Source organism: Leuciscus leuciscus (assembly GCF_965113295.1).
Source record: "Leuciscus leuciscus genome assembly, chromosome: 1".
Taxonomy (NCBI): domain Eukaryota; kingdom Metazoa; phylum Chordata; class Actinopteri; order Cypriniformes; family Leuciscidae; genus Leuciscus; species Leuciscus leuciscus.
This window is the reverse complement of record NC_138725.1, coordinates 45,930,091-45,949,693: the sequence shown is the minus strand read 5'-3', so window position 1 is coordinate 45,949,693 and position 19,603 is coordinate 45,930,091. Positions and strand designations below refer to the sequence as shown.

At 36.5% G+C, this 19,603-nt stretch overlaps 1 protein-coding gene across 5 annotated transcripts in view; it reads right to left on the bottom strand.

Moving 5' to 3' along the window:
* sdk1a (sidekick cell adhesion molecule 1a) overlaps positions 1 to 19,603 on the bottom strand; it is a 370,173-nt gene that overhangs the window by 317,404 nt on the left and 33,166 nt on the right. The window lies entirely within an intron of this gene.

The window sequence follows — 19,603 nt, the reverse complement described above, 5'->3', positions numbered from 1 at the left end:
GCTGCAGTGACGCGATGACTTTACCAATCTGTGATTGGCTCTTATTTAGAAGGTGGAAGATTATTTAGAAGAATATATATATACAGTATCAGTGGCGGCTGCTGGTATTTCAAAGAGGGGAAGCTCATTTTCGGCCTACATCATAAAAATTGTCCATTTATTTATACGTAAATTCTGCCCTACGTTCCTTTTTTTTTTTTTTTATGTTCTGTGACCCTGTCGTACCAACTAGGCGTCTTTTCCAGTGACTTGACCAGTGTCCTCTCAATGGCCAGCAGAGTTAGGTATAATTGTATAAATGTAATAATATAATAAAGGTATAAATAATAATATAATAAAGTATAATAATACTACTAATAACAATATTTTTGGTAATTATTTTACTTATTACTAATAACAATATAAAAATTATAATAAGTAATAATATAACAAAGGTATAAATGTATAATTGTGTGAAATGTATTATGAAAATTGGCTAGCAATTTCAACAAGCAAATTCCAATAAATAGGTTGCAGCAGTTTGTCTTTCAACTACATTTGAAAAATCCGCGATGGGACTGAGCTCGAATAGCTTCAGAATCAGCGACTTTTTATTGTATGAAATCGCTGTCAATCAAAAGGAGATGCAGCCTTTCGACAGACCATCCAATCATCACGCAGAAGCCCGGAGTCCAGTCCAGCCCACTCCTCATTCACCCCCAGAGAAGCTGAGCGTCCGTGGGCGGGACATAATCGCAGCATTTATCCAATGACCGTCTAGTTTCGAAGCACTGAAAAAAACTGTTCAGAGCAGCCCCATAGAAGTCAATGGACGCTGGGCTTCAACAGGGAAATGCACTGTGACGCTACGGGAATGTATGAGAAATCGAATCAGCCGACCTGCTATATGTAACTGATTCTGAACGAACTCGTCTTTGAGATGAACGTTTTCTAACGCATTTTTAGTCAATAAAATGTTAGCACAATAGTATATATTTGATCATTAATTTTTTGACATTATAGGGGAAGTCGAGCTTCCCTTGCAGTCTTAAAGAAATCCCCACTGATATATATATATATTTTTTTTTTTTTTTTTTTAGGGCTGTCAAATCAATTAATTGCAATTAATTGCATCTAACATAAAAGTGTGTTTAATATATATATACTGTATATATATATGTGTGTGTGTGTGTGTGTGTGTGTGTGTGTGTGTGTGTGTGTGTGTGTGTGTGTGTGTGTATGTGTGTGTGTGTGCACACACATTTGTTTACCTCATTACAATAATCTCTTTAGAATTATTGCTATCATAAAAACACACTAGAAATTATGTAAACTTGGTTTAAATCTACTCGTATCTATGCTATTACAAACAAAGGAATTGCAGCCTTGAAATATTCATCAAATCTAGCTATCCAAGCACTCTGACATTATCCCCGTGGCAGCATGTTGTAGTTGTTGTTCCAGCATTCTTTAAGCACTCGCTATTAGACTCTCCCTTCAGCTCAACCCATTTTAAACTCCCATCAAATGTCCAATCCTCCCAGTTGTCAGTTCATAACAGTAGGCATCAATGCCGTCCTAAAATGATATGCAAAATGTCACAGTGAAATTAATAATGACATTCATGTTTCTGCAAATGCTGCTATTACCCAGCTGGAAACAGCGAGATGCAGAAAACCTCCTAGCCACTTATGGTTAACGACAGTTTCCGACTGACATTATTCCAGCCCTCTCAGAAGTATTATTCAAGACTGAACACCAGAAAGTCTTCACATGTTCTGACATTTCAAATTTGTAGACATTTGAGCTGTCAAGAAAAACTTCAGTTCTGGCGGACTACTTAAAAGTCATTACCTGCTAAACTTGGGGTCCTACGGCAAATATCAAGGTCACAGATTTCAATCGCTTCTATAAGGATTCGCCTGTCAGTCTGAAATGAGAGGTTTGCTCAATGGCAACAAGTTGACGTATGCAAGAAAAGATAAATCTTCACATTTTCTCTACACCGAGCATAGATCCAATCAAAGTGAAGTCATTTGAACTCCTGAAAAGCCTACATTAAGAGCAATGGATTATTGTATTTTCAAAAGAGAATCATTTTTCTATTTAAATAATGATAAGTACATCGGTGACCTTTATAAGTCATTAAAAATGGAATTAACCACCTCATTTAATCTATCATTAGGCAAATAGAGTTTTCAAATAAAAGGCTCATGCAATAAGACTTCGATATAGACATCACTCTTTGTCTTCCATTCATCACGCTGAAAATATCATCAGGGAAAAGCAGAGTACGGGTCAACAAGAATCACTCCCAACAGTTTAATAATAAGCGTTCAATACAGCATTAGCCATTATGGACTCTTTTATGATAGCTGTGGTGCTGCTGAATGCACGTCATTGTTGTTCAGGCTGGTTTTTTTTGTCTTCGTCCACTCCTGCCTCCTAGCAACCCATGTAACCCTACACCGTGTCGGTTTGTTGTGAGGTGCACACCCCACCTTTAGATGCTGATGGTTGAATGGTGACCCAGTCTCTGTTTGAATACCAATGTTAGCACACATAAAAGAGCTATTCAACAAGTATCAGCACATCCCCCCCATCATTTAAAAAGCTTTGATCTGTGCCACATCATCACACGGCTAATCTTCAATGTCACTGCTGTGTCACCACATCATACAACAGACTAAGGAGTGTGTAGCTCAGACTGGTTAAAAATTCAAAGAGTGTCAGGAAATAAGACACTATTGTCTGACAGGTGTGTCTGTGGAAGAGGGCAGTCACATGTGTCTGCATGCTTGTGTACATTTAGCACTTCCATTTGCTTACCCTGACCAAGGTAAATTTGTATTTCACTGGAATCTCATCAACATAAAAAGAAAATGTACATCAATAAGGAAAGACTGATTGGCCACTGTAGTAGCTTATCGTCAGGTCTGATCTTCAACCACCTTTTAAGCAATCTTGGTTCTTGAATAACTCTTCCCATTTATTTTCTCCACAGGAATTAGCTAAATCATTACAGAGATTTAAGGCAAATTAAATCAACCAACTCACAATCACAATCAGGGCTGCACGATATTGGAAAAGGGGACAATATTGCAATATTTTTGTGATATCCATTGTGATGGGAGGAAAAAAATACAGGAATTTTCACCAGATGACTTGAATAGCTCTATTTGGAAATCCTTCTAGAATAATTAGGGTGATTTTTCAGAGATAATAAAAAAGCGTGTGAACCATCCATTTAGGTTGAATCGGGAAAAACTTGTTCACACTTGGGTATTCTCTTGACAAGAAAACTCTCAGATTTCATAAAAAAGATCTTCATTTTTGTTCTGAAGATGAATGAAAGTCTTATGGGTTTGGAACGACATCAGGATGAGTAGTTAATGACAGAATTTTCATTTGTGGGTGAACTAACCCTTTAAACAGAAGCAGAAACCATCGATTAACATCCTCAAAACTCACAGCAGTTCTGCCTTTAAAGAATTATAAGTTATCATTAAAAAAAATCTATTCCCCAATGGAGAGATTGAAAGAACGGTAACACTTTACAATAAGGTTCATTAGTTAACATTAGTTAACTACCTTAGTTTACATGAACTAAGAATGAACAATACTTCTACAGCATTTATTAATTTTAGTTAATATTCATTTCAACATTTACTAATACATTATTAAAAACAAATGTTGTATTTGTTAACATTAGTTAATGCACTGTGAACTAACATGAACAAACAATGAACAGCTGTATTTTATTATCTAACATTAACAAAGATTAGCTAATACAGTAAGAAATGTATTGCTCATTGTACCTCATGTTAGTTAATACATTAACAAATGTTAACTCTTGAACCTTATTGTAAAGTGTTACCAAAATAACTTTAACCTCCAGAACCCGACTGTTGGATTCTTCTAATTCCCTCCCTTACATAACATTATATGTACAGAACATTATAATCACACATGTTAGTTATGTATTTCAATGGCTTTGGTGATGCATATGTAAAGCTACTAAAAAAATCCCAATCCCATCCAAATCAGTAAATGAAATCACAGATGTTTTATGTTATTAATTGTGACAAATATTGTTTAGAAACCTAATACCATGTGAATATTGCTTTTGGTGAATCTGCATTTGGAGGTCAGGACCTGAGAGCACCTGAGGTAATCTCGAGCTCACAGACAAGGGGCCCTTCAGCAGACGGACTCAATTTTATCAGTCATGACCACACCATGTGTTGTGAGTTATTCTGCAAGAACCACCAGGACACATCACTTCCTTCTCTGAAGCCTCAATCAAAACAGTCAGTCTCTCAGGTGCCCTGTTCCTGATGCGATATGCAGTCGAGCACCACACACCAAAGCTACATGAAGTCTTGTTGATGCAGCTCTGACGGAGACTGATAGTTTCTTTTGAGGTGCAGTCATTAGAATTTAATAAGAACAGCTCAGGTGAAGTGCTTTTCATGTAGAGTACCACCGCTGGGATCTCGTGTTCGAATCTCAGTTATATACCTGGTTCAGGTCAAACTTCTAAAGAAACACGCATGTATTTCAGGTGGAAAGAGCCAATCGTGAGTAACCTGCTTCGCTAGCGTCTTATTGGTTTCCACAGTGACGGGACACATTTGGGTAGTAGGTACAAAACCAGTCAAAAGTTTGGACACAACTACTCATTCCATATTATTATTTTGTTCCATATTTCAGAACAAAGCAACGCAATAACGCAAATGGAAATGATGCATTGATCAAAAATGCTTTTGTTGTTTCCATAATCGATCTTTGATCTGCTATAATTGCTTTAATTGATCTGCTAATCAAGTATTCAAGCATAAACCTTTAAATCAAAAGCCTAAAATTATGAGCAACATATTCAGTCAAGTGTTCAAAAAATTTGACTGGTACACTAAAAGTGACTTTTGCTGCTTCCTTTATCCTACCTTTATTTATGTTGTGTGCCAAAAAAACTTAGCCAATGTTTGGTAAAAAGCCAAAAATCAGTGATCTGATTTATTACGTGGTGGTTCATGTGTGCAGGTGACCAGTGTTTGAATCCAACTTCATCCTTCCACCACACAGCATCTAATAAGATTAACTAGATTCATGTAAATTCATACAATAATAATCAATATATGCTTCTTTGAAAAATGTAATATTGCTTGTCCTATTCTCTGACAGTCCTATCTGGAAAATAATGATTTCTAAATAAATAAATAAATCTTACATCCATCTATAATGTACATATCTGAATCTGCATAGGTGCACCTGTTAGAAAACCTGTGACTAGCCATGTTTCCATCCACCTAATTTTATGCAAATTTTGGGATATTGCATATAAAAAACACTGGATGGAAACAATAAGATGTGTTTAAATTCTAAAAAATTTGCATAAAAACGTATGCGGTCAATTGAGTAGGGTAATTTTGAATTCTAAATTACGAATAATTATAAAATATGAAATACTCAGTAGTGGTCGACCGATATATCGGCTGATATTTGGCATTTTTTAAATATCGGCATCGGCCGATACGTTTTTCTGATTGGCCGATGTGTTGGAAGCGGGACTTTTATTTTGACGGCACTCCGGACTTTTATTTTGACGGGCGGCGCTGAGAACACTAGCGCGCCAGAAGAGAACAGCAAAGGCAGCTCCTCGGATCAAACAGCGCTCACTCACATTCTCCGTCTTCATTAGTTTACGATCTCTGTCAGTCATATCTAATACTTTGTTAGACAGAACTGGTAAACAAAGAAAGTAAATGGTATGCGAAGTAAGTAAAGTAAAGCGTTTGCTTTCATTTTATTCGTAACAGAAAAGGCAAACAATCAGGCTAAAATACTTTCTCATTTGCCGTCAACATTCAGCAAATGCGCATCTACGTCATTTAAACAAAGCTCTGAATATCTAATAAACATTTAATTTCACAAACCTTGCAGATTTAATTGAATCCAGCTGTGATATCTTGTGAAGTGTGCATTACTGTCTGCGAGTGACGGTCGGTCCGTGCGAGTGAATGCAAACAGAAGATCAGCTTCACAGGAGACGCGATCGAAATTTTTTAAATCCTTCATTTTAAAATATGCTGATATATAACCAGTTGCCAACTGTCATATTCATATCGTTTTCACTGTGCTGTATGTAAAATTAGCGTTACCTAAAATATGATTACCAGCACGAAATTACCAGATTACTGATTGCCCTGTTACAGTGTTTAACTTCTCTTTATTCACATATTCATAAAACAATTACTTTGTGAAAAATACTGTAATAGGATTGCAGATTCAAGAAGTAGCCATCTTAAGTATAAACGCATGTTTAAATATTGATTAAAATAAATATATATATAAAAATATCGGCTTTATATCGGCCATCGGCCACCCTGCTCTCTAAGATATCGGCATCGGCCATCAAAAAACCAATATCGGTCGACCACTAATACTCAGAATGCAAGATAACATGACCATGTTTATTGCAATTTGTCTGAGGCGCAAGTAGTTTATTATTTGTGAAAATAGACCCACAGTGACTTCTCCTACTGCAGCACCTTTAATTTTTCTTAGTGATATTTGGCGGCAGATTTTTGGGAAGTTATGACTTTGTTCTCCTCGACTCACTGGATGGAAAAGGTGCTTTATTTGCAAATGTTTTATGCGATTTTCCAGTTTTGCGCATAAGTTAAATTCTCAGCTTTGGATGGAAACATAGCTACTGTGAGAATATTATAATACATTTTGAGGTACACTGAAATGTATGCAGTAGTTACAGATAAAGAAAAGGTACAATGAAACAAGAATAAAAATATGAGATTTGTGTCGTGCTATACAAAGAGATTTTCTATTGATAACCAGGATCATTTACAACAACTGTGAAATGTCAAGGACTTGTTCTCCTCCTAATAAAACTAGTCTGCCAGACTGTAGCATGCGATAAAGATAATACTAATCTGACCTTAAAACCATTAATGTACGTCATAAAGAAAACTGATGGGTAAAATGTAACTTTAACATCTAAAACGGAGCAATAGAGTAAAACCTTTTACTCTGTAACAAGGAGATTGAAAATAATCACTTTATTACGGTTTAAACCTCAGACTTTCAGACGTAAGACACTAAGTGCCACCATTAGTAATCACTGCCTTCAGTGAAACATTCAGTGTTGAATAAAGAAAGAAAATTATGGAAAAAGAGATTCTTTCTATAATCTCTGACCAGATAGAACTAAAACTTCAAGATTGTGCCATATGAGCACATCTCACATGTCTCTGTCACATATGGAAGATTAATTATCATCCAGACTCTAAAAGAAGAACTTGTTAAGTGATTTCTTTGGAGTTCACCCAACCAACATTGGCAATACATTTCCATGCAGCTTGTTTAATAAACCAGCATAATCTATAGAGCGCACATGGTAAATGACATAATTTAATTATCTTGAGGTCAGTTCCTTCCGGTGAAGCTGTAAATTAGTCACCTTTCCCTGAGGTTACGAGCAAAAGGGTGCCAGGAACATGTGGCTGAGATGTTTCCATGCAAGTGCAAATCATGATTGCCCTGCTCATGGAAGCATATCTGAAACACATCACTGTGCCGAGTCAAGCGATGACTCGAGATAGTCAGGACACGTTAATGAGAATTAAGATCCATGCGAGAGAGAACAATGGGAAGGCTTATCTTAATCCCGATTCTCTCTAGAGTGGGTCACAGAAGTCCGCGAGTGGAGTAGAATTAAAAACAGATGCCTCGCTGCACTCAGGTACACTGGTCCTCGCCACGTGCAGAGTGCATTCACAAGAAAACCAGTGGCAGAGAATCTAGCACCAATGTCCCAGCATTAATGATGGGTCTGTCTAGGTGGAATCGCACACCAGACTTATAAATCAAGGACCTATCTCTGTCAGGCCTGTGCTGGTCCATTACAACTCTTAAGTCTGCATTTATTTGATGACAAAACCATAATAATGTGAAATATTTAAAATCTATTTGAATATATTTTAAAATGTAAAACTCATTACTCCAGTCTTCATTGTCACATGATCCTTCATAAATCATTCTAATATGATGATTTGATGTTCAAGAAACATTTCATATATCATTAATGTATTTATTTTTTTGGAAATGGTGAAACATTAAGGATTTTTTGATTAACAGAAAGTTCAAAAGAACAGCATTTATTTGAAATATAAATATTTTGTAACATTATAAATGTTTTTACTGTCACTTTTGATTAATTTAATGCATCCTTGCGGAGTAATCATTTATTTTTAAAAAATCGTACTGACCCCAAACATTTGAACGGTAGTGAGCGGTACAGACTCACTAAGAAGTAAGAATAGTGCAATTACCTACAGCTGGTCTATCAAAATAATCTTTTCCAGGAAAAAGGAGGACATAGAGCCTGAGAATGTCTGCTTCACAGATGCTTTCTTTCATTTATTACTAATGACCTTTTTAACACCCTAGTCCAGAACTCATAGATACTTGCTAGTTTTCAGAACATTCGCAGACTTTTAGAGTCACTGATATCACAAAAGAAACGGAAAATGAATTGTGTCGGCTATGATCTTTGCCATCCAGACACATTAAAATTTGGAAGTCATGGAGAGAAGCATCTAATCAGGGTGCGATCTATGTATTAAACAGCTGGATGGAAGCTTTTTTCAGTCCAATAGTGAAAAAGCTCTATTGTCTTCATTGTCTGGCATGAACTGGATGTGAAACTCTCTAAGAGTTACTGTTATTTCCAGCTACAGTTTTTGGGGATTTTATTATTTTTTTTTTTTGATTATTGTTTATACGTATATAAATGGGATGCGAGGAGAAAAGCATTGATCTTCGTAGAAGACTCTGTAAATAGAAAGCCACATCTTCATAGATTGATTGGTTCACTGTCAGGCATCTGTTGATTCATGCGCTATATGCCTGAGCAACTGGCTTAGAGGGGGCGGAAAAGCGGTGCACATTTTCCAGGAAAAACACCTTCAATGAGGAAAAATGGCTAGAAAAAGTTAGGTCTGAAGAGCCTTATATACTGAGGTGCCTGTGACAAGCAGAATGTTGACAAAGGAACAATATGACGTTTTTACTGCCATTTGGGTTTGTGCTGATTGGCACAAGGTGCTAGTGAGGCTCTCTTGTATAAGGCAGAAACTCTGGGCCATATTTTTAACTGACAGCAGATATATATTTACATACTCTAGATGTGCAGGCTAACAGAAAGATAGCCCAAGAAGGTCTGACTAATACTAAAATGACCCTTTAACCCTATAAACGCCAATATATAAAATAGACGGATCTTAATGGGGCAGGACAGTTAGCTAGTGTTCTATAGTTTTTCTTAGGCAGTTTTTTACAATATCTTTACAGTTTCAGAGTGCATCTGAGAGTGCATTTATTATTTATTATCAAAATAATAAACAAATTACAAGCATAGATGAATACAATAGAGCAAAGATACAAATGAAATAAGCAGTGCTTCATGTTTTTCAGGTAAATCTAACTGTATTCAGGTACAGACATTGAATAATCATATGTAAAATAACACGGCATAGCCTTCACTGTATAGATAAAATATAATTAATATAATTAATTAATACAATTTATCTTTCTTAAAGCTACACAGAAAACAGTGCCACGTTCCAGTCGCCTTGCCCTGGATGTTTAAACTAACACGACTTAAAAAACACATGCATTTGATAAACTTTCACTCTTTGATGGTAAAAATGTGCAATTAACCGGAACCGGAACTGATCAACTACGATCCCTATACTTGACATCACACATCCTGCGATGTGACTATCGCGGATGCGCACATCATCATATCGATGCTAAAACGATACATTGTGAAGCCCTACTCTCTGATGATGTGATGTATGCTGGACTTCTCCAATCATTCAGTCAGTTTAATCTCCACCCCTTTCTTACGATAGACTACAATCAATAAGTTAACGGAACGTTGATAAATCGTTACAATCCCAATGTGTGTGTGTGTGTCTGTGTGTGTGTGTATGTATATGTATATATATATATATTAAGGCTGGGGGAATTAACGCGTTAATCTTTGCGATTAATTTGAGATGTTTAACGCGTTAAAAAAAATTACGCATTTAACGCAGCACTTTTTTTTTTGCCTCGTTTTAATGATTTCCTGTTGCGGCTGCTATTGAAAAGCCGAAAATATGGGGATCGGGTTTCATTCTCGCGCAGCTTTCATGAGAGCGGGTCTTTTCCCCTCCGTGTGCGCGGCCGCACTCTCCGTTCCGTGTGTCTGTCTCTGTGTGTGTGTGTGTGTGCGTGTGCGTGTGTGTGTCGGCCATAGGTGTCGGCGCGCTGCGCTCTCTGCTCAATGTTCGACTCTGTGTTTGCGCTGCATGTTCTGCTCTGTCGTTCACGGCCCAAACGCTCCAATCATGTACCGATCACGCACTGGAAAAGCAAAGTCCGCTCAAATAAGGTGAACTTTCTCTGTAGACTTCTGTTTGCTGAGCTGGTATAGTATTGCTGGGCAACAATGTTAAAGGGATAGTTCACCCAAAAATGAAAATTCTGTCATTTACTCTCGCTCAAGTTGTTCCAAACCTGGAGTATGATTTCCTTTCTTCTGCTAAACACAAAAGATGATATTTTAAAGAAGGTTGGTAATTAAACAGTTGCTGGTCCCCATTGACTTCCATAGTATTTTTTTTTCCTACTATGGAAGTCAATGGGCTTCATCAGTCGTTTGGTTACCGACTTTCTTCAAAATATCTTCTTTTGTGTTTAGCAGAATAAAGAAAGTCATACAGGTTTGGAACAACTTGAGGAAGAGTAAATGATGACAGAATTTTTATTTTTGGGTGAACTATTCCTTTAAAATTACCTGCTCTGATCACATGCTCTGGTAATAATAGCTTTTTTAGGACTATAGTTTATTTTTATAATTAGTAAAAGAAAAAATTGAAAAAAAATCTTAAATTGATTATGTTGATTGATTATTGAAAAAGAATAATACATTGATATATTGATGTTTAATATTATTTTAATATAGGGCTATTTTCTGTTCCTTTTTTTTGCGGTGATTCTAAGTTTAATTATTGATGATTACAAGCTTGGAGGAAATGCAATTAATTGCAATTAATTACAGCAAATTGTGCAATTAATTAGTAAATTTTTTTTTATCGATTCCCAGCCCTAATATATATATATATGTGCTGTCAATCGATTAAAAACATTAACTAGATTAATCACACATTTTTTCTGTGATTAAATACACTAAGTTTTTAATATATTTTATAATGTAATAATTTTACAGTTAATCTCCAAATTAATGTAAAGACAACATAAAGACAGTATATTTTAAATACTTGTTTAATAACATATTTTTATGAATGAAGGCCAGTATTACTGATACTACTACAGCTACTGATGTCTCAATGAAAATGATGTTTTCCTCCAAATTTAACCATTAATTATAGCCATTCAACATTACAGTGTAATTTAAAGGGGTCATATAATGCCATTTGTGTACACGTTAATATGATTCTTTAGGGTCTAAATGAAAAGTTTGTAATATACTTTAAAGGGATAGTTCACTTTGAAATTCATTTTTGGTATGTTTTAGCTTACCTCAAGGGCATCCAAGATGTAGGTGTCTTTTTTTCCGCAGTAGTCTCAATTTTGATATTTTTAGGTCAAACCGTTCTTGTCTGTCAGTCATATAATGCAGGTCTATGGTCACGGTCTCAAAACACAAGCACAGAGTCCAAATTAAAACAATTCCCCGTCGTCCAAATTAAACAATTCCCCATCGTAAGTACACATTGATGGCCTAAGACACGAAACGAGCGGTTTGTGTGAGAAAACGAACAGTATTTATATCGTTTTTACCTCTTATACGCAGCCATGTCCAAGTGATCTGATCTGACGTGTACGCAGACTGGTGCATAGATATATACACTAGATGTCGCCTTAAAGACATTCGTTCCAATGAACTGCCGTAGACAAGGCGACATCTAGTGTGTATATATCTATGCACCAGTCTGCGTACACGTCAGATCAGATCACTTCGACATGGCTGCGTATAAGAGGTAAAAACGATATAAATACTGTTCGTTTTCTCACACAAACCGCTCGTTTCGTGTCTTAGGCCATCAATGTGTACTTACGATGGGGAATTGTTTAATTTGGACGACGGGGAATTGTTTTAATTTGGACTCTGTGCTTGTGTTTTGAGACCGTGACCATAGACCTGCATTATATGACTGACAGACAAGAACGGTTTGACCTAAAAATATCAAAATTGAAACTACTGCGGAAAAAGACACCTACATCTTGGATGCCCTTGAGGTAAGCTAGAACATACCAAACATTTATTTCAAAGTGAACTATCCCTTTAATTAAAAATTCTCATTAGTATTGTAAGAAAACACTTCTTTTACCTCGTCAAAAACAGCTCTGTTTTCAGCACGCCATTTAAGTGCATGTGTCTTTAAATGATAATGAGCTTTGCTCACCCCGCCCCTCTGTTCTGTGGGGCATTTTGACACAGCACACGTGGAGTGTTGCCTTGACAACAGTTGAGGGTATATTTTGGAGAAAGAATGGCAGCGGGAGTCTCTGAGGACACATCTGTGCAACCGTATCAATTTGAACTTGAGTCGGACCCGGAACAAGATGACGGCCCCAAAGAAGTTCGACAATTAAGGCTCGAACAGGACGTTTCTGAATGGTTGGTTAATGTAATGTCACTTTGATCTATCTTTGTATGTACTGGCAGGGTAGAGTAGTGAGATATACGAACGCTATGTGTTTACTGATGTATACGTTAGTTCATTGACAGATTGATGTTACAGCAAATGGTCATGAAAAACGTTTTACTTTAGCTTTATTCTGACCCTCGTTTATCGACGACGCCTCGATTTGAGACAGGGGAAAACATATAAGGAGATAAAAAAAAAAAAAACACTGGATGGATTTTTATATTTATATGATGGTTGTGTACAGGCACTGCCAACACACATTTCAGTACAATCAACTTGTAAAAGTGCATATGAGCCCTTTAAAGCTTTTTTTTATTTTATTTTTTTATGTCAAATTTACATGTGCCCTTCCTTCCTGTCTAACAGGTAGGACATATACAGAAATTGAATAAAGTTATCAAACAGTCTGCACTGTTTGAATATACAATTATAAATTAAATATAGACTAATGCTTATTAAAGCTAAAAAGTGATTTTCTCTGTTACCTTTGTTCTTTGATTAACTTTACTGACAGACAGAATTAGTGGCTTCTGTCACTTTAAGACTAGTCGCTGCTGACAGAGACGCGGATCTCACACGCATACAGTATTATATGTATATGTATATATATATATATATATATATATATATATATATATATATATATATATAAATCATTTAGTTCAGCTCAGAGAACAGACACTACAATTAAAAACTGAATGGTGTCTGCTTAATAAATTGTGAGCTGAACAAGAGTCGCAGCACAGATCAGCAACATGAGTCAGATTTCATTTATCACGAGAGTGAGGAGCTGACTAACAAGATGATGGCAGAATATTTTGTGTCAAAGCGAAATGTAAAAGCACCTATATAAGCAAATTTGTCATTGTACGGTTCTGTTGTTGTGTTTTTCATTAAGAATAATAGGCTAATGAACTCATCATTCAAGCAATCCGCCCCCAAATTGGCGCTAATTTGAAAGCGAAACTAAAATGTGCACGGGTGAGGAGCAAGCAGAACAAAGCAAGCGTTTTCAGTTCATTCCTATGGCAGAACGAGTGTTTTTCCATAGGAATGAACTGAAAACGCTTGCTTTGTTCTGCTTGCTCCTCACCCGTGCATTTTACTTTCGCGTTTTAAAAGCTCCCGTCGGTGATACCGGTATTACCGGTGTTGTCACACGTCGATTAACTGGTGGGAAAATATCCTCATCGCCACATCCCTATATATACATATATACATATTAGGGGTGACCCCGAATAGTCGAAGATTCGATGCTTCGATAGGAGGAGCCTGATTCGACTACCGATCTCACGGTCGAATCTTCGCAGAGGTGTTATGAAACGAGGATCATGCCACTTTGGCTATATGAGGACGCTCAATGTCTGATTTCACATAGAACTAGCTTTTATGTCAATACGTTAATATTCAGCCTATTATGATAATGCTGTAGGCCTTTATAAAAATGTGCAAAGAAAGAAGCTTTTAATAAATATTTTTTAACGTGCGTGAATAAATCCAAACACCCCGTGATAGATTTAAGTTTCACTTTCAATCCGTGACCGACAGAGGAGCGTCTTCGCGGCAAGGATTTAAATCTTTAACAATGTCTGGGATAAGAAAATCTAAAGTGTGGATGTACACCATCAGAAAGGATATTCTCCAAGGCTGGATTTAGCATCAGGAAAACCATGATCGCACTTCTGCCGGCCAACGTTAACATGTTTCACGCATAGACTGGGTTTCACGTTAGAATGTATTTTATCCGCGCGCACAATTTGAAAAGACTCCAACGGACAGACAGAGTGAAAGACGTTCAGGATTTGTTCTCTCGATCAGGTACAAGTGATTTCAAAACTTTTCAGCCGGTTCTAATTTTATTTTTGGATGCTGTGAAAATTTTTAGCTAAAAAAATCCAGTTTAGCATTTATTGTTGTTTCTGCAGTTAAAAAGACAAAGTTGAAAATTCTGGCTACTATCGTTATTTTAATAATTTCTTTATTTTTATTTTATTTATTAATCTGTCAGGGTTATCTAATCTAACTATTTGTGGCTTGTTTGAATATATGTTCCCCTGCACTTTAGGCATTTTGCACACATTTGCTCCTCATCCTGTGACTTGATTCAGATTTATTTCGTTTTGTATTTTTATTTATTAGAAAGGTATATTCTGTTCTAATTTAATTTAGTAAATTAATTGTTTATTTTTTCGGTGCATCGATGTTGTGCTGTAGGCTGGCCTGCTCACACAGGTAAATTTAGCCGATTTAATTTGATTTGCATGTGAAATGCAAATCTGCAGTGTGGCCTTTCTGGAGTTATTTATGTTATATCTTAGTTTTATTGATCAAACATATTTTTATACATTTTCTTCTATATCTTTGTGTGATTTTCAGTACATCGCGGCTTTGAAACGTTAAAGCCCCGCCCCCAGCCCCACCCCCATACACATGATTCGACTATTAGTCGACTATAGGCAAGACATGACGATTCTGATTCGACTATGAAAATCCATAGTCGGGGACAGCCCTAATACATATATATATATATATATATATATATATATATATATATATATATATATATATATATTATATATATATTAGGGCTGTACTGTCCCAGTCGATTAGTCGATTAATTGGTCGATACGTTCTGGTTCGACCAAAATTCTGATTGGTCGATTTTTTGCCGCGTTCATTTCATCAGTTTTGCCGCGTTTATTTCATCAGTTTTGCCGCGTTTATTTCATCAGTTTTGCCGCGCTGAGGCGCGCTCATTTCATCAGGTGGAAAGCACTAACTGCTAATGGGGGTGTTTTCAGAGTACCCTTGTTTCACTGTAACAGTCTGTCTTCAGAACACCCCCCTTGTTTTCACCTTTTTTGGATTAGCCCAACCCAAGAGAGAGCGATAACTATAGAAGGTTTGATGCTGAATATTATTTATTTAATTGTGAGAGCGTTTAATAGTCAGTCCTCTTCTAACATGTCAACAACAAAGAAATCGACAGTGTGGCAGCATTTTGTTAAAATTGATAACAGGAAAAAGGTCGAATGCAAAGTTTGCAAGCAACAGTTTTCCACAGCTCGACGACAAACATGACGGTGGTAAGCTCACTTGTCTGCATTAGCTTGCCCTGTCTGTTTTGAGTAGGCTATATGAACATATCAGAATTAGTATATTTCAATGTTTTAGAGTGATAACCTAACTTTTTTACTTTTTATTTGGAGCCTAATGCGCAATTGCGCTGTGCTGTTGGTTGTGTTAGTTTTGAGCCTAGGATGCTTTATTTCGTTTCTGCTCTTGATCTGGTTTGTTTAATAAATATTCTTTTTTTTATTAAAGTGGACGTGCCTTTTGTGTTTATTAAGAGTAAAAGCTTTAAGTTAATAGTCTATTCGTGTCTCAGCTGCGAAGCTGAGCTCATGTTCAGCCTCGCTCGGTGCGAGGACATGCACGGTGAAATGATAGTGTCTGACAGTTATAACTTATTATTATAACATATGACAAAAATAATTGTCTAAATTATGTTGCATATTCCTCAACAGTTCTTGTGATGAATGATATCACTAGTTGACAACATAGTACTATTTTCGGAAATCATGAGCTATGATATTGCGCAGGTGCACGTGATGCAACGCTGTCAGAGCCGACAGACTCGAGTGTCAGACTCATTTCAGTGCAAAATAATTAGGTCAAAAACAATTTAATATACTGCAAATAGCCTACTAGTTTTTTATGTGTATTTATAATTCATTTAGGCGGACAACAAGGCTACCAAGTACTGCGCACAGTGCGCAGCTAATTAATTTAACTTTTTTTTGTTTGTTTTTTTGTCATTTTTAGTCGATTTTAGTCGATTTTTAGTCGAAAATTTCAGGACTTCAGTCGACCAAGATTTTCTTTGGTTGAGTACAGCCCTAATATATATATATATATTTATATTTATATTTATATATTTATATTTATATATACATACACACACACACACACACACACACACACACACACACACACACACACACACACACACACTATGAATAAGACAACATTATGACTTAAAACAAAACAACACAAAGTCTTTAGCCGTGTTTCCAATCGCAGGAACTTTCCCCAGGAACTAGGTACTCTAGAACCCGGGTCTAAATGAAGTTCCGGGTAAAAATGTCCCCCTCAGAAAGTCCCTGTTGGTGAGGTAGTACTTTTTCAAAGTTCAGGAAGTTCACGCAGGCAATCATTTTGATTGTTTGACTCTACGCAGCATTTTATTTCAACCACCATTTTTAAAAATCTGTTGTGATGCGTGCAGTAACAGTTATTTGCTATTCGAATCAACAATGGAGTTTAAAAAATACAACCGACGGATCGATGACAAGCTTTATTAAGGGTTCATTAAGCTTAGGCTATATGCAGAGGAAGAAATCCAGCAGGAACTGGAAAGTAGCGCGCAGTCCTACGTCACCGGGACTAATTTGCCTAATCTTCACGGTACTTTAGACCGCAATGGAAATGCAGACAACAACAGGTCTGGGGGAAAAAAGTTCCTGGGACAAATTGTTCCGGGTAATTTCGGTGGAAACTGTTGAGCTGTTTAGTTGCTGCATTGCTCCAAAAATACAAGGCATTCAAAACTTTGTTGATGAGTCAGAAAGATTAATTCATAAAGGACAAGCGGACAGGCTACTTTGTTGCTACAAGAAAGAAACAATGCAATTCAGCGACTATCTTCTCCCAATTTCCCATCAATAAGAAATGATGTACACTCCATTGTCTCTCATTGATTAAACCTGGCTGCCAGATCTGTAATATTGGAACTAAAGCAGCACAGACAAGTAGAGCCACAAAATGTACAATTAGCCAGCAAACTGAAACAAATAGGCTTTTTTGTACAGGATAACCAAAAGTAAATTTTGTAAATGGATGAACTGTGCATGGTGACATGGGATCTTAGAGCTCAACTCAAAGCCGTAACCTTAACCGGGGATATCTGAGGCCATTGAATGCTCATCCATGTAAATGCCTACACTCCCAAAACACTTTGCTTTGAATGCTAATAAACTTAAAATGATGGAGATAACTACAAAATATGTGCTACAGTTGCACTCTTCCACCATCACTTACTGTTCTTGCTCTTCATTGATTCATTAAAGAGTCAAAAAGGCCTAAATGAAAAAAGAAAATATTTAAATTGAGAGCTTTAATGGCTGAGAGATTATTTTAAATACTAAATCTAAGTAAAAGCATACGTAGCATTCAAACTATCAATCATTACAGTATCAAAAAGCTAAAAAAGGAAAATACTTAAACTGAGACCTTGAACCTTGAGATTATATGAGAGCACAAACACAAGTACCACAGAAACCAAAAAGGTCAACCCCTTTCCACAGCTTCAGACATGGTGAGGTTTCCAAAAAAGCTTTCACATCAGTTGAAGTGCATTAAGATAAGGACGCTCTCACAATAATAAGTTGTCATTCTTAAGTTGGAGACCATAGGTCACATCTTGGAGTCATCAACAAGAAAAAGGCGCTTCTCTTCGATGCAAAACGCGCATCGATCAGAGGTGCATGACTGAGTGCCAATGAGCGAGTGACTTAACAGAGTAATTATGAGGGAAGAAATGTCTTCACAGCGCAGACGTAGGCAATGGCACTTAAGATGGTCCTTAACATGTCTGAACCTGTAGCCTCACTAGACCATTATCTGCTTGTCCTGACTCTTATTTCCTGATTTAACCCAATTCATTTATCTAATTATAAAATCATTTGGCTAGTATCCAGAGGATCTTTGCTCTTCAAACAAGCCTGATGCAGATTGGCATCATTAGAGATAATATACACCACAAGCAACAAGAGTAATGAACCGTGTGATTGAACTTGATCCTCACCGCTAAATATGAACAATATGCTGAAGCCTTTAATTTTGTAGGTCTGATGTCATAAATTCCCATCTGACATCATAGCATGATACGATACTCAGATAGATTGTTTTGCAACCTTCTTTAAATTGTGGGATCTAGGCACCATTTTATGATGTTGTAATATATTCCAATTGTTGCATGTACTTGACCATCACCAGTGTAGTACACACTTTTTGACCAAAATAATGCAAATAGCTATTTGATAGTGATGCACTATATATCGGCCACCATATTGTTATCGGCAGATATAGGTTTCTTTTTAAAGTTATCGTTATCGGCCCAGTAAGAAATTGTGGCTGATAAATAATGAATTATTTCCTCCAGCTGTGACACTTCAGATGCACACTGTTTGGCATGATGGTTTTGATGGAATCACTTTGAAAACGAAAATACAGTTAAGTGCAACATGTGCAGCGCAAGTCTGTCATACAGCCCACATAAAATTATAATGAGGGCACTACTGTAAAAGAATGCTGTGAATTCTTTGTGCGCTTGTGTTTTAGCGTGTTGTTAAGGGATAAACGCATCCACAACGGAGTTACACCTTCATGACTAGAACAGTCAAGTTCGCTTGTTCATTAGAAGCCTTTTGTTTTGTGCAATTGTAAGTTGTAATATTATGTTTACTTATATGTATATGTTATGTGTATATATCGGATTTATCTCATGTAGGATACGTTTGGTTAAGTTAATTAACGCCGTAGTAAAATTAATTCAAGTTTAGTAGTTTAGTTTCAGCGCATGCAGATATAATGCACAACATTAATAACTATGACTGTCATATACATAACATTATAAAGACACAGTTGTAATAAAACATTGTGAATTATTTGGGTTTAGTTGCTGTTTCAGCCCGTTGTTATGGGAGAAGTGCATCCACAACATGAGTTACACATTCTGACTAGCACGTAACTTCAAGTTCAACCCGCAAACAAAGTGCTTCAGGTTCCCGTGTATATTCAGCTCTTTAGATGAAACATCTAAA